This window comes from Elephas maximus, chromosome 8 (assembly GCF_024166365.1).
Source record: "Elephas maximus indicus isolate mEleMax1 chromosome 8, mEleMax1 primary haplotype, whole genome shotgun sequence".
Lineage (NCBI taxonomy): Eukaryota > Metazoa > Chordata > Mammalia > Proboscidea > Elephantidae > Elephas > Elephas maximus.
The window spans coordinates 121709142-121723578 of NC_064826.1; the positions used below are offsets into that span (position 1 = coordinate 121709142).

A 14437-nucleotide genomic window follows, 5' to 3' on the forward strand; every position below is an offset into this window, starting at 1 on the left:
CCCTGAGGGTCTCCAGGGCCCAGTGGGCAGGAGGCTGAGCTCCCTAGTGTGCATGGTGTATCCTGACCCCATGCGGGGTTTGCTCTACTTGTTTTCAGTGGATGTGCTTTGTTTTGTTTTCAAATAAGACCATCTTATAAAATGTTTGGAAGCCTGTTTGATATTTAACAGGAGGATGGCCAAGTGGAAGAGAGCAGGGAGACACACGGGTCTAAGCAGAAAACAAATACAACCAGCACAGAGTTGGAACCACCAGAGCACCTGGTGCAGGCTTCCTGGGAGACCAGGAGCCACCTTGCCAGCTGGCGCGGGAACGGGATCCGGGAGGGAGCAGCAGGCAGGAGTAGGGGCCTTGGCTTCCCCTCTGACGGCAGTGGGCCACCTTCAGAGCAAGGGGGTCAGCTTGCACCGCCTCCTGGACTTTGGGGGAGACCAGGCCCCCCATCCCAGTGGTTGCTCTCTGGCTGTGTGTAGGCAGAGGTGCTCAGCCTCAGGCCCCAGAAGCGCTGATAGAGGGGACGCTGTACAATTAACTACTACTCAGCTTTAAAGAATAATGAAGTCCTGACACACTACAACAGGGGTAAACCTTGGAGACATTATGCTGAGTGAAAGAAGTCAGTCACAAAAGGGCAAATATTACATGATCTCACCTCTGTGAAATGACAAGAATTGGTCAATAGAGACTAACGGTTGCAGTAACTTGAGGAAGCAGCTGCGAGGTAGCATCTACGACCAGCCCGGAGTTTGGGTGTAACCGCATGAACCCCGGGGACTCTGTGTTGAGAATGGCTCCTCCAATGGATGCATGCTCAGATGAAAGGTCTGAGGCTGCCCTAAACTCCAGGCAGCAAGGTGCAGGGTGCTTCCCACCCCACCACCAGGAATATGCAACGATCCTGCTTTTGCAAGGATGGTTTGGCAATACCTAAAAAAGCGTTAAACATTTTCAAACACTTTGATTTGGCAATTCTGTTTTTATGAATTTATTTAACCTATGGAAATAAGTGTTGTTGTTTTGTTTATGGAAATAATTACCATTGGGTGCTAAGATTTACTGACAAATGGTCTGTTAACATGATTTATTACAGTAAAAAAAGGAAATATCCAAATGCCCCCTCATAGGGATTGGTGTGATGGCACCAGCCATTAGGAGCGGGGCTGTAGAAGGTATAGACCCCCAGAGAATCTATGACACATTTAATAAATGGGTGATCATACACTGTATGATCTAAATTGTTTATAAAAGGTATATATGGTCATAGAAAATCACAGAATAGACACTCCTTACAATGTTATCAGCGTTCTAAAATCATCTGGCGCTGTAGCACAATCTGGCTATGCCCAAAATCACTGAACTGCACTTTAAATGAGTGAATTGTGAATTTCATCTCAATAAAGCTGCTTGTAAGAATGTTAAAAACGTTAGCAGCCGTTCCTTCCGTGTTGTGGGACTATAGATGGCTTTTTGTGTGTGTGTGTGCTTGCCTACAATGAACAAGAATTAATTTGGAAGCAAGGAAGAAATGCCTTGACAAAGGTCGAATGATCACGGCTTTCAGAAGCTCCGCCTCCTGGAGGTGCGCCCAAGGTCGGGAGCGGCCCGGTGCCTGTCCGAGGCTGGAGGAGACTCTAAGCTCCCCATCCCCTTGCCCCGGAGGACCTGAGGCACCCTTCCCGTGAGGGACACGTACGTTCACGACACTGTTTATCCTGTACGGGAAGCGTTGGGGACGTCACCTGCAGTTATACTGATCCAGTTCACTCATTCATTCCACAAATTTGGGCAGAGCACCTATCCTGTACCAGATACCTTCTGAGCAGGGAGAACAGTCGTAAAGAAACAGCTGTCCCTGCCTTACATCCGGAAACAACTTGTTACACCAGCTGGCCACCATTTGATAAGCGTGTGCAGACCACCCAGGAAGCTGTTCTCTAACGTTCGAGAAACCAAGCCAGCACTGCAAACACCGCCGCAGAGTCCGCTGAGAGTTCGTTCGGCAACTCCTCCCCGGCAACGCAAACACGGCCGCAAAAAAGGCACCCGGCCGGTGACACACCCAAGCTCGCTTGAGATTTTAGCACCCTCAAAATCAAAAGGTTTTGAGGGTGCTAAAATCTCAAGCGAGCTTGGCCGGGGCGGGCCTCCCGTGGACCTCAGGGGGAGGGCGGGGGAGGGCGGGGCGGGCCTCCCGGGGACCTCCGGGGGAGGGCGGGGCGGGCCTCCCGGGGACCTCCGGGGGAGGGCGGGGGAGGGCGGGGCGGGCCTCCCGGGGACCTCCGGGGGAGGGCGGGGGAGGGCGGGGCGGGCCTCCCGGGGACCTCCGGGGGAGGGCGGGGCGGGCCTCCCGGGGACCTCCGGGGGAGGGCGGGGCGGGCCTCCCGGGGACCGCCGGGGTAGTGGCGGACCGAGGCCGCGCAGGCGCGCCGGGGGGGCACCGCGGAGCCGAGCGCGTGACTCTACGTATTCGATGAAAGCCGGGACAGCCGGGGTCGGGGCCGCGCTTCTGGGTTTGGGCGTCGGCAGCGGCAGCGCACAAGGAAGTGCGTGAGCCGGCTCCCAGCCCCGGCGGCCGCCCCCAACCCGCGCTGCACGCCCGGCGCCGCCTTCCGACAGGTCCCCGGCCTGAGCTCTGCGAGTCTGAGTCGCAGCGCGGCCCATGCTGACCGGCCCGGGGCCCTCCGAGAGCGCGGGCTAACAAGGGGGCGAGGATGCCCTACGAGATCAGTAAGTGCGGGCTCAGGCCCCGGCCGGCCGCCCCACGCTGCCCGAGTCCCTTGCCATCGGCGGCGGCTGAGGGTGCCGGCGGCCTGGCGGGGTCCGCGGGCTCGGGGAGGGTGAGCAAAGCCAGCGGCACGCCCCCGGGGGGCCTGGCCCGGAGCTAGGAGCAGGAAGTCGCGCTTTCCCATGCGCTCATTAAAAGTGGCGATGGCCCTCCACAACAGGTGACCAGCTGAGACTAGCTAGGGCCCCTGTCCCCTTCCCCTCCCAGCTCGGTAGGGCCCAGGGCAGGGGCTGCTTCCATAAAGTGCCCCTTGCGTTTGTGTCTCCTCAGGGAAAGTGTTCACCAGCCACCTACAGTTGGAGGGGTTTGTTATTGATAGGTGCCTTCAAGTCGTTCCAACTCATAGCTACCCTATGTACAACAGAATAAAACACTGCCCGGTCCTGTGCCATCCCTACAGCCATTGCTGTATTTGAGCCCATTGTTGCAGCCACTGTGTCAATCTGTCTCATCGAGGGTCTTCTTTTTTGCTGACTGTCTTAGTCATCTAGTGCTGCTGTAACAGAAATACTGGAAGTGGATGGCTTTAACCAAGAGAAATTTATTTCTTCACAGCAAGTAGGCTAAAAGTCCAAATTCAGGGTGTCAGCTCCAGGAGCAGGCTTTCTCTGTCGGCCTTCTCATCAGTCTTCTCCCGGACTAGGAGCTTCTGCTCCGGCTCTGCTTTCTTTGTGGCATGAGGTTCCCACTCTCTGCTCGCTTCCCTTTCCTTTTTATCTCTTGAGAGATAAAAGGTGATGCAGGCCACACCCCAGGGAAACTCCCTTTACATTGGATCAGGGATGAGACCTGGTAAGAGTGTTATAATCCCATCCTAATCCTCGGACAACCACAGAATACTGGGAATCATGGTCTAACCAAGATAACACATATTTTGGGGGGACACAATTCAGTCCATGTCACTGACCCTCTTTCCTTGCCAAGTATGATGTCTTTCTCCAGGGACTGGTCTCTCCTGTTAATATATCCAAAGTACTTGTGACCAAGTCTTGCCATCCTAATTTTGATGGAGCATTGTGGCTATCCTTCTTCCAAGACAGACTTGTTCATTCTTCTGGCAAAAAAAAAAAAATTGTCCATGGTATATTCCATATTCTTCATCAACACCATAATTCAAAGGCATCAGTTCTTGGGTCTTCCTTATTCATCGTCCAGCTTTCACATGCATATGAGACAATTGAAAACACCATGGCTTGAGTCAGGTGACTTTAGCCCTCAAGGTGACATCTTTGCTTTTCAACACTTTAAAGAGGTCTTTTGCAGCAGATTTGCCCAGTGAAATGCATCTTTTGATTTCTTGACTGCTGCTTCCATGGGTGTAGGTTGTGGATCCAAGTAAAATGAAATCCTTGACGACTTTAGTTTTTTCTCCATTTATTATGATGTTGCTTATTAGTCCAGTTGTGAGGATTTTTGTTTCTTAATTTGAGGTGTAACCCATACAGAAGACTGTGGTCTTTGAGTTTCATCAGTAAGTGCTTCAAGTCCTCTTTGCTTTCAGCAAGCGAGGTTGCATCTTTTGTGTATCATAAAAAAAATTTTTTTTTTTTTATCATAGGTTGTTAATAAGTCCTCCTCCATTCCTGATGCCACTTTTTTCATGTAGTCCAGCTTCTTGGATTATTTGCTCAGTACGCAGACTGAATAAGTCTGGTGAAAGGATACAACTCTGATGTACAGTTTTCCTGATTTTAAAACATGTGGTATTCCCTTGTTCTGTTTGAACAACTGCCTCTTGGACTATGCCCAGGTTCCTCCTGATCAAAATTAAACATTCTGGAATTCCCATTCTTCACAATGTTATCCATAATTTATTATGATCCACACAATCAAATGCCTTTGCATGGTCAATAAACACAGGCAAACGTCTTTCTGATATTTTCTGCTTTCAGCTGGGATCCATCTGACATCAGCTATGATAGTCCCTTTTTCCCAGGTCCTCTTCTCAATCGGCTTGAATTTCTAACAGTTCCCTGTCAGTGTACTGCTGTAACCGTTTTTTAATTATCTTCAGCAGCATTTTACTTGCATGTTATATTAATGACATTGTTTGATGATTTCTGCATTCTGTTGGATCACCTTTCTTTGGAATGGGCACAAATATAGATCTCTTCCAGCCCGTTGGCCAGGTAGCTGTCTTCCAAATTTCTTGCATCCATAAATCGCCCAGTGAAACCCTTATGAATAGCAGCGGAATCTTGTCAGAGATAGTGCTGGAAGATGAGCTCCTCAGATTGGAAGGCACTCAAAATATGACTGGGGAAGAGCTGCCTCCTCAAAGTAGACTCAACCTTAAAGACATGGATGGAGTCAAGCTTTCGGGACCTTCATTTGCTGATGTGGCACAACTCAAAATGGGAAGAAACAGCTGTAAACATCCATTAATAATCAGAACTTGGAACATATGAAGTATGAATCTAGGAAAATTGGAAGTTATCAAAAAATGAAATAGAATGCATAAAGATTGGTATCCTCAGCATTAGCAAGCTGAAATGCACTGGTTGGCTGTTTTGAATCAGACAATCATATGGTCTGCTATGCCAGGAATGACAGCTTGAAGAGGAGTGGCATTGTGTTCATCATCAGAAAGAACATTTCAGGATTTCTCCTGAAGTACAACCCTGTCGGTGATAGGATAATATCCACAGGCTTACAAGGAAGACCAGTTAATATGACTGTTATTCCAATTTATACACCAACCACTAATGCCAAAAAGTGAAGCAATTGAAGATTTTTAACCAACTTCTGCAGTCTGAAATTGATCAAACATGCAATCAAGACGCATTGACAATTACCAGTGATTGGAATGCATGTACCGTAGGTTTCTATAAAAAATGTTTTATCATCTCATAAATCAGTTCTACATATTTCTTCATGGCCTTAAATATTTTTACACTGTCATGTTAATAAGGAGCCCTGGTGGTGGAATGGTTAAGCACACAGCTGCTAACCAAAAGATTGGTGTTTAACCCATGCAGCTGCTATGTGGGAAAAAGACCTGGCAATCTGCTTTTACAGCCTAGAAAACCCTATGGGCACATGGGGTCACTAGGAGTTGAAATTGACTGCATCTAACAACAACAACATCATGTTAATAGTAGGAAAAATAGTGACTATGTATATGCAGATGAGTGTGCATATATAGTGACCTTTTAACTAATTCTTTGTCGTTGGTTTTTAACTTGTTTCAAGTTTTCTTGGTTAGAAAACCCTCTGCCTATGTCCATTCAGTGGTGTGTATTTTACTTGACTTTTTGATTCTTTGGGTTCAATTCTAGAACCCAACTACCTGCATTCTGCCATTTATTAAGATATTTGACTCAAGGCAAGTGTCTTAGGCAGGGTTCTCTAGAGAAGCAAAACCAGTGAAGTGCACAAATATATGTATATAGAGAGAGAGATCTATATCAAGGAAATGTCACACGCACTTGTGGAAGCTGGCAAGTCCCAAGTCCCTGGGTCAGGCTAGAGGCTTCTTCTGACTCATATAGCTGTAGGGTGAGCCCAAGACTGGCAGGTCAGAGGGCAGTCCAGACAGCAGGCCTCTGGCTCACAGGCTGCAAAGGCTGATGAATCCCAAGATAGCAGGTAAACTGCTAGCTCAAGTCCAAAGAACTGGAGGTCGGATGAACAGGAGCCAGCTACAGGATCAAGAGCTTTGCCAGAAAGTCCACCTATATTGGATGCAGGCCACATCCCAAGGAAACTCGTTCAGCTGATTGGCTGCTCAAAACAGATCTCATCATGGAGGTGATTACATTATTACATAGCTACCAAACTACATCATAACTGCCAGGCCACTGAGAATCATGCACAGGCAAGTTGACACACAACCTTAACCATCCCAGCAAGTTAGAGTCTGACAGGTTTGTCCTGTCTCAAGTGAGGAGAGATCCTTTCTGTTATGATCACAAGGTTACACCCTAACCGTTCGTTAAAGCCTCCTATTGACTCTGTCATCTGTAACGGGATGAATTATTGTTCTGGTTCATCGGAGAACTTAAACGTCACTTGGTGTCATAATATTTATCACTTGGTTAAAGAAAACCACTTGTAGAATTTTTTTTTCATTTGTATGTTTCTTTTATCATCCACACATAAAAAATCCACAGTTGCTCTCATATCCTCAGTACCCCTTAAGCAATATCCCCCATTCTCCCCTCCCCTGAGTCCCTGGTAGCCAACTGATTAACTTTGGTCTGTATGCTTTAATCATAGATTAAAATTAGGGATATGTAACTTGCTCAGAATTAATCTTATACAGACCTATATTTCAGCTCCGCTCAAACCTGCTCAGCATCATAGCAAGATGCAAGGCCCCACCGCCAGATGGGCGGTGGCTGCGCAAGAGGTGCGTTGGCCTGGAATTGAAGCTGGATTTCCCCTGTGGGAGGTGGGAATTCTACCACTGGACAATCAGTGTCCTCATTTTCCATTATAATAAGGGTGGCTATTTGACATTGAACTTGCTAGTAACAAAGTCACTGGGTCTCATATTTTCCCGTGGAAACAATGCAAAGCTTAAGAAGGAAAAAGTAGGCTTTTTCTCTCATCCTTCAACCTTACTCTTTCTGAGACAGCAGCCACCTTGCCACAGTGAGAATGCGGGTCGTGTGGTAGTGGAGGCAGAGTAGTCGGGAAGAAGGAGCCTGGTCACTGATCACTTCTCAGAGCACCTGTCACACCCCGCAGTGTAACCTCTGGACTTGGCATTATGAGAAGGTAAAATGGTAAAATTCTTACTTGTTTTAGTTTTCCTGGTGTTCTGTTACTCACAAAAACATTCCTGCCTGACCAATGAGATTGTTGTTTTGTGTTGAGAGATTCTGGACATTGATTGTAATTTTGGGCCTTAGAAAAATGTCATGAAAACCTTCCTCCATTGCTGATGAGAGAGAGAGAGAGATACTACAATTAATCTCCCCTTTTGCATTGGTCTTCTACCCCTGTGGCTTTTACCTACAGTCCTGGCTAAGACAGTAATACCCTGGGGTTTAAGCTCAAGACTCACACCTGAGGTCTATATTAGTGTTACTCTCAACAATTCGTGATACTGTAGACCCCTATTCACTGTATTTATGTAAGAATATATCGTACAGTATGTGTAGTTATCACTCTTAACATAATTGACATTCTTTAACGTTTCCCTTTGTATGTTATGTCGTTACCTGCTTTGGAGTTGGCCCTGACTTACGGTTGCCTCACGCACTGAGGAATGAAATGGACCATTGTGATCCATAGGATTTCCATTGGTTGATTTTCAGAAGTGGATCGCCAGGCCTGTCTTCCTGGTCTTAGTCCGAGAGCTTCGCTGAAACCTGTTCAGCATCATAAAGTCATACGTCCTCCACTGACGGACATGTGGTGGCTATAGGTGCGTTGGCTGGGCGTCAAAGCCAGGTCGCTCACACACACGGAAGGCAAGGGTTCTACCACTGAACCACCAATGCCGCCTAACTTTTTGAGGAATCTCCAAAGTGTTTTCCGAAAAGGCAGTACCATTTTAAATGGCTACCGTTAATAATAGTCATCACTGTGGGTGTTTTTGTTTTGATTTGCATTTCCCGAATCACAAATGACTTTGAACACCTTCTCACGTGCTTATTGGCCATTCGTATATCTTCTTTGGAGAAACGTCTATACGGGTTCTTTGTCCATTTTTTTATTGGGTTGTTTATCTTTTTGTTGTTGAATTGTAGGAATTATTCATATATTCTGGATATTAAGCCCTTATCTGATACATCATTCCTAAATATTTTCTCTGATCTCTAGGTTGTACCTTCACTTTCTTGGTAAAGTCTTTGATGTACAGAAGTTTTTAATCTTGATGAAATCCATTTCATCTATTTTGTCTATTGTTGCCCATGATTTTGATGTCACATCTAAGAATCTATCGTCAAAATCTAGATCCTTAAGTACTACCCATACATTTTTACCCTACAAGTTTTACAGTTTTTATGACCCCCGTGGCAGCTGTTTGCTTAAATAGTTGTACTGAAGCATAACTACACCCATCCATGGAAGTATTACCTACGGCTGCTTTTCTGCTACAAGGGCAGAGTGAGACTGTATGCTCTACGGAGCCTAAAATATTTACTGCCCAGCCCCTTAAGAAGAAACTTGCTGACCCCTGGATAAATGATCTCTAAGTTCCATTTTTACATTTCTTATACACTGGAGACAAAAAGAATTGCGTTTAAACTGTCTTAAACAGAGGGGAAGGATAAAATGGGAGAAAAAAGAATGAGGAGAGAGAATGGGTCAAATACATAGTCTCAATTCACCTCCCTTACACCAGCACCAGCTTCTCTAGGCTAGCAGGTGGCTCATCTTCTAGTCGCTGAAACCTTCTATTCCAAGAACACAAAAGATAAAATAAGCGTTAGCGATGTACAACTCACCTGCCTTCCTTAGCTTTTTCTGTGTTCCATCTACATATGTAGGTTCCTATGTAACCATCACTGCAGTTGATCATTGACCAGCCTGGGTCACAAACATCCAAGAAGTGAGGCCGCAGTCTGCCTGTTGAATACGTGGCAATGTCAGTCAGGAACTGAATAGCAGCTGCACCAAATAAAAAACTTCCAATGGCTTGGTAAATAGCAGCTATGTAGTTGTTCCTAATAAAGGAATTTGAGTGCAGAAGGTTAAAGTAAACAAACAGGGTTTCTCCAAGAATCATCTGAAGAAGAAACAGAAAAAAATAATTCGCTAAAGAAGCAACCAAGCACTTTAAACAAAGCAAAACAGAAAAGAAAAAGTAAATCACACACACACAAAATGTTTGTCTTAAAACACCTTTTTTTTTTTTTCTCTTCACAAACGGAGGGTCAACTTAAGATACTCTATTCTAAACCACACACACAAAAATGGTGTCAGGTCAATTGTGGATGCTGCTTATAAACCAACTGAGCCAAAATAATTTCAAAGTCTACCTGAAATAACAATTTATTTGTTTTCCTGTATTCAAATAAACTGAGCTTTAATAAGAGAACAATGATGTGTTGTGGAGAACAAAAAAACATGGTTTGTTCAAAGAACACAAATTTCTGCAATCAGAATATCCCTTATATAAGTACTTTTATCTGACAGTCTTCATTTTTTTCTCACACGTTCCTTGGAATCGGAGACATCTGTCTTGACAAAAAGGATAAAATCGTTACAGAAAGTGAATAATATAAATGCAGGGATCTAAGGCTGATGCCAAAGGGCACAGAAGGCACAGATGGGCTGACAGTGCCTGCCAGTCCTGTCTTTCCAAGAAGCCTTAAGCCAGACGTCTGTTAGCAAGTCTTGTTAAAAGACCTGGTAAGAGTGAGCTACTTGTATCAGGTGGACACTTGAGACTGTGTTGGCATCTCCTGTCTGGAGGGGAGATAGGAGGGTAGAGAGGGTTAGAAACTGGCAAAATCGTCACTAAAGGAGAGACTGGAAGGAGGGAGCGGGCTGTCTCATTAGGGGGAGAGTAAGTGGGAGTATGGAGTAAGGCGTATATAAGCTTATATGTGACAGACTGACTTGATTTGTAAACTTTCACTTAAAGCACAATAAAAATTATTAAAAAAAAAAAAAGACCTGGTGCCTCCCCTTCCCCCCAAAAAAGTTTCAAGGACTCTTTCTTCTTAATTTTTCACTGGCTTTTGCAAAACTGAAGTTAAATAAAGCCTTCTCATAAGCAAACAAACAAAAAAGTTTTAGTGTATATATGGTCATTAATCCATTCTGAGTTAATTTTCATATATGGTGTGATATATGGGTCCAAGTTCATTCTTTTGCATGTGGAGGCCTAGTATTGCCAGGCCCGTTTGTTGAAGAGACTTTTTTCCACATTGAATGGATTTTTCACCTTTGTGGAAAATCAGTTGACCGTAAATGTGTGGGTTTATCCTAGGCTCTCAGTTCTATTCCATTGGTCTAGATGTCTATCCTGGTGCCAGAACCAGACTGTTTAGATCACTGTAACTTTATAATACATTTCTTAATAGGGATGTTGAATTGTCCTACTTTGTTCATCTTTTTAAGACTGCTTTGGATCGATCTCTGTCTTCTTGCAGTTCCATAGGAATTTCAGGATTTGCTTATCCAGTTCTCCAAAAATAGCTGTGAGCATTTTGATAGGGATTGCAGTGACTGAATCAATAGATCACTTTGGGTACTGTTGACACCTCAACAATATTAAGTCTTCCAATCCATAAATGCAGGATATTTTCCCCTTTATTTAAACTAAAAAACTAGTTGCCTTTGAGTTGATTCTGACTCGTGGTGACCCCATGTGTTTCTGAGTAGAACTGCACTCTACAGGGCTTTCAGTAGCTGGGACCTTTGGAAGTAGATCTCCAGGCCTTTCTTCTGGAGGGACGTCCATTTATTTAGGTCTTTTTAATCTCTTTCCATAGTGTTTTCTAGTTTTCTGCATAGAAGTCTTTCATCTCTGTGGTTAAATTTATTCCTATATGTTTTTTCTTTTAGACATTATGATAAATGGAAGAGCTTTCATAATTTCCTTTTTGAAGTTGTTCATTGCTGGTTTATAGAACCTCAACTGATTTTTGCGTGTTGAGCTGTATCCTACAACTTTGCTGAATTCATTTATTAGCTCTGTACTTGTACATTCTTCGGAATCTTCTATATGTAGGATTCTATCATGGTGGCATAGTGGTTAACAGCTCAGCTGCCAGCCAGGCAGTTTAAATCCACCAGCCGCTCCTTGGAAACGCTCTGGCCAGTTCTCCTTTGTCCTATAGGATCACTGTGAGTCAGAATCGACTCAACAGCAACAGGTTTTTTGTTTTTTTTTTTTAAGATCATCTTCCTTTCCTATTTAGATACTTTTTATTTCTTTTTCTTACCTAATTACTCCGGCTAGAACTTCCAGTACAATGTAGAATAGCAGTGGTGAAAATGGACATACTGGTCTGTCCTGGTCTTAGGGGGAATGATTTCAGCCTTTCTGTGTGGAGTATGATATTAGCTATGGGTTTTTCACAAATGCCTTTTAGCATATTGAGGAACTTCCCTTCTGTGTCCTGTTTGTTGAGTGCTTTTATCATGAAAGGTCTTGGATTTTGTCAAATGCCTATCCTGTGTTGACTGAGATAATAATATGATTCTTTTTCTCTGTTTCATTAATGTGGTGCATTACTTTGTTTTTCTTTTTTTTATTGTGCTTTAGGTGGAAGTTTACACCTGAAGTTAATTTCTCATACAAAAATTTATACACATATTATTATGTGACCTTAGTTGCAATCCCTATAATGTGACAACACACTCCTCCTTCCCACCCCAGTTTTGTGTCCATTCAACCAGTTCCTGTCCCTTTCTGCCTTTTCATCTCACCTCTGGACAGAAGCTGCCGACATCGTCTCGTGTATCTACTTGAACTAAGAAGCACACTCTTCACCAATATTATCTTATGTTTTATAGTCCAGTCTAATCTTTGTCTGAAGAGTTGGCTTCAGGAATGGCTTTAGTTTTGGGTTAACAGAGAGTCCACGGGCCATGTCTTCTGGGGTTCTTCTAGGCTCAGACAGACCATTAAGTCTGGTCTTTTTACATGAATTTGAATTCTGCACCCCTCTTTTCTCCTATACCATCAGGGAATCTGTTGTGTTCCCTGTCAGGGCGGTCATTGGTTGTAACCGGGCACCATCTAATTCTTCTGGTCTCAGGCTGATGGAGTCTCTGGTTTATGTAGCCTTTTGTCTCTTGGGCTAATATTTTCCTTGTGTCTTTGGTGTTCTTCATTCTCCTCTGCTCCAGGTGTGTTGAGAGCAATTGATGCATCTTAGATGGCTGCTTGCTAGCTTTTAAGACCCCAGACACCACTCACCAAAGTGGGATGCAGAACATTTTCTTTATAAACTTGGTTATGCCAGTTGACCTAGATGTCCCCTGAAACCATGGTCCCCAGACCCCCGCCCCTGCTACTCCATCCCTCAGAGTGTTTGGTTATATTCAGGAAACTTCTTAGCTTTTGGTTTAGCCCGGTTGTACTGACTTCCCTTGTGTTGTGTGTTGTCATTCCTTTCACCTAAGATAATTCTTGTCTACTATCTAGTTAGTGAATTCTCCTCTCCCTCCCTCCCCACTCTCGTAACCACTGAAGAACGTTTTCTTCTGGTTTAAACCTTTTCTTGAGTTCTTATGATAGTGGTCTCATACAACATTTGTCCTTTCGTGACTAACTTCATTCAGCATAATGCCTTCCAGATTCATCCATGTTGTGAGATGTCTCTCGGATTCACCATTGTTCATTATTGTTGTGTAGTATTCCGTTGTGTGAACATACCATAATCTGTTTATCCATTCATCCGTTGATAGGCACTTTAAGTTTCTTATGTTGAACGATTCCTGGGATATATCCCACATTATCATGGTGTATAGTCCTTTTAATATGTGGTTGGACTCAGTTTGCTTCGTTGAAGATGTTTGCACCTAGATTCATAAGGCATATTGGTCTGCAGTCTTCTTTTCTTGTGGTATCTTTTCTGGCTCTGGTACTAGGGTATTACTGGCCTTATAGAAAGAATAAGTGTCCCCTCCCAATCACTGGTATGTTTCAGCCCATTGGCTTGAACTTAAAACACCAACAATAAAAATGGGTTTATTTCTACTGCCTGGCTTCTCCGGCCTCCAGCTGCCAGACCTCAGCCGTAGGCAGTCTTGTAGTTTGGCTGGATGTCCCCCATGAACTCTAACTTTGATCTCATAGGTTTTAGGCCTCCCGAGCAGCCTGGAACCCACCCAGCTCTCGACTTCCCCTCCCTCAGGCTGGGTCATAGAGACTGAAGCGCTATCCCCCTCAGATTAGAGTCCTGCCGTATCTGCTGTGCCCCTGCCAGACAGAGGGTCTCTCACCCTACACTGAGTCACTGCCCTCAGACTATGGAACAGCCTTAGCAGAGGGTCTGCCACGTGGGGTGCTGGGGGGCCTTGCAGAGTTTCCTCCACCTCCACCTCCCCTCTGAGAGAGTGGTAGAAGTTCATGAGGAGTTGGGATCTGTGGGTGCTGTTGAAGTCGTCTTGTTTGTTCCAGGTTTACAAACAACAGAAAGTCATCCCTTCTTTTTTTAAAAACTGTGCTGAAGTTTGTTCTGTAAACCTTCATCTAAAGTACCGTAATTAAAAAGAGAGAGAAAGAGAAATAAATAAACTGGTTGTAGAGCTCTCACCGGGTGGCCATAGAAAGTTACCCTTTACCTTCTGGGTAACCTGCCCAGTTAAGAGAGTTTATAGCTTACCAGGGCAATTTTTTCTGTATTTTGTTAACTTTATGATGTCTTGATTATTAAAAACAAAACAAACTTTTAAAAAAAGTAGCCAGAGGAGAAAAAAGACGTCACATTCACACACACACACACACACACACACACACACACACAAACTGTGCTTAAGTTCCAGAAGATGTCACTTAAGGGATTTGCCATTTGATTCCCCTGGGAATCATTTCTGTAAATGCCATTGACACACTCGCCTTTTGTATATGTCTTGGGTGATGAGAGGTGGTGTCCATGACTGTTACCAGCTTTTTGTTGCTCTGGCATTTTCCTTAAGACACTTTTCTGGAAGGAGTTAAAAATGAATCAAGCTTCAGAGAAAGAGCTGGCCAAGGCGGGGCCTGGAGGTTGAGCTCCCTCCACACCCTGCCTGCC

General features: G+C 44.6%; 1 protein-coding gene across 14 annotated transcripts in view; it reads left to right on the plus strand.

Moving 5' to 3' along the window:
* The first annotated feature begins 2423 nt into the window (after window positions 1–2423).
* Window positions 2424–14437, plus strand: part of LOC126082032 (zinc finger protein 699-like) — a 28262-nt gene continuing 16248 nt past the window's right edge. For 7 of the 14 annotated variants that reach the window (XM_049894359.1, XM_049894358.1, XM_049894364.1 and 4 more), the window contains exon 1: window positions 2424–2728. The gene's annotated coding sequence lies outside the window, so the exon portion shown is untranslated. Of the gene's footprint in view, window positions 2729–4356; window positions 7138–7366; window positions 7509–7965; window positions 8161–14437 lie in introns of those variants that run through there. The other 7 variants (XM_049894361.1, XM_049894360.1, XM_049894370.1 and 4 more) reach the window with 5 other exon arrangements.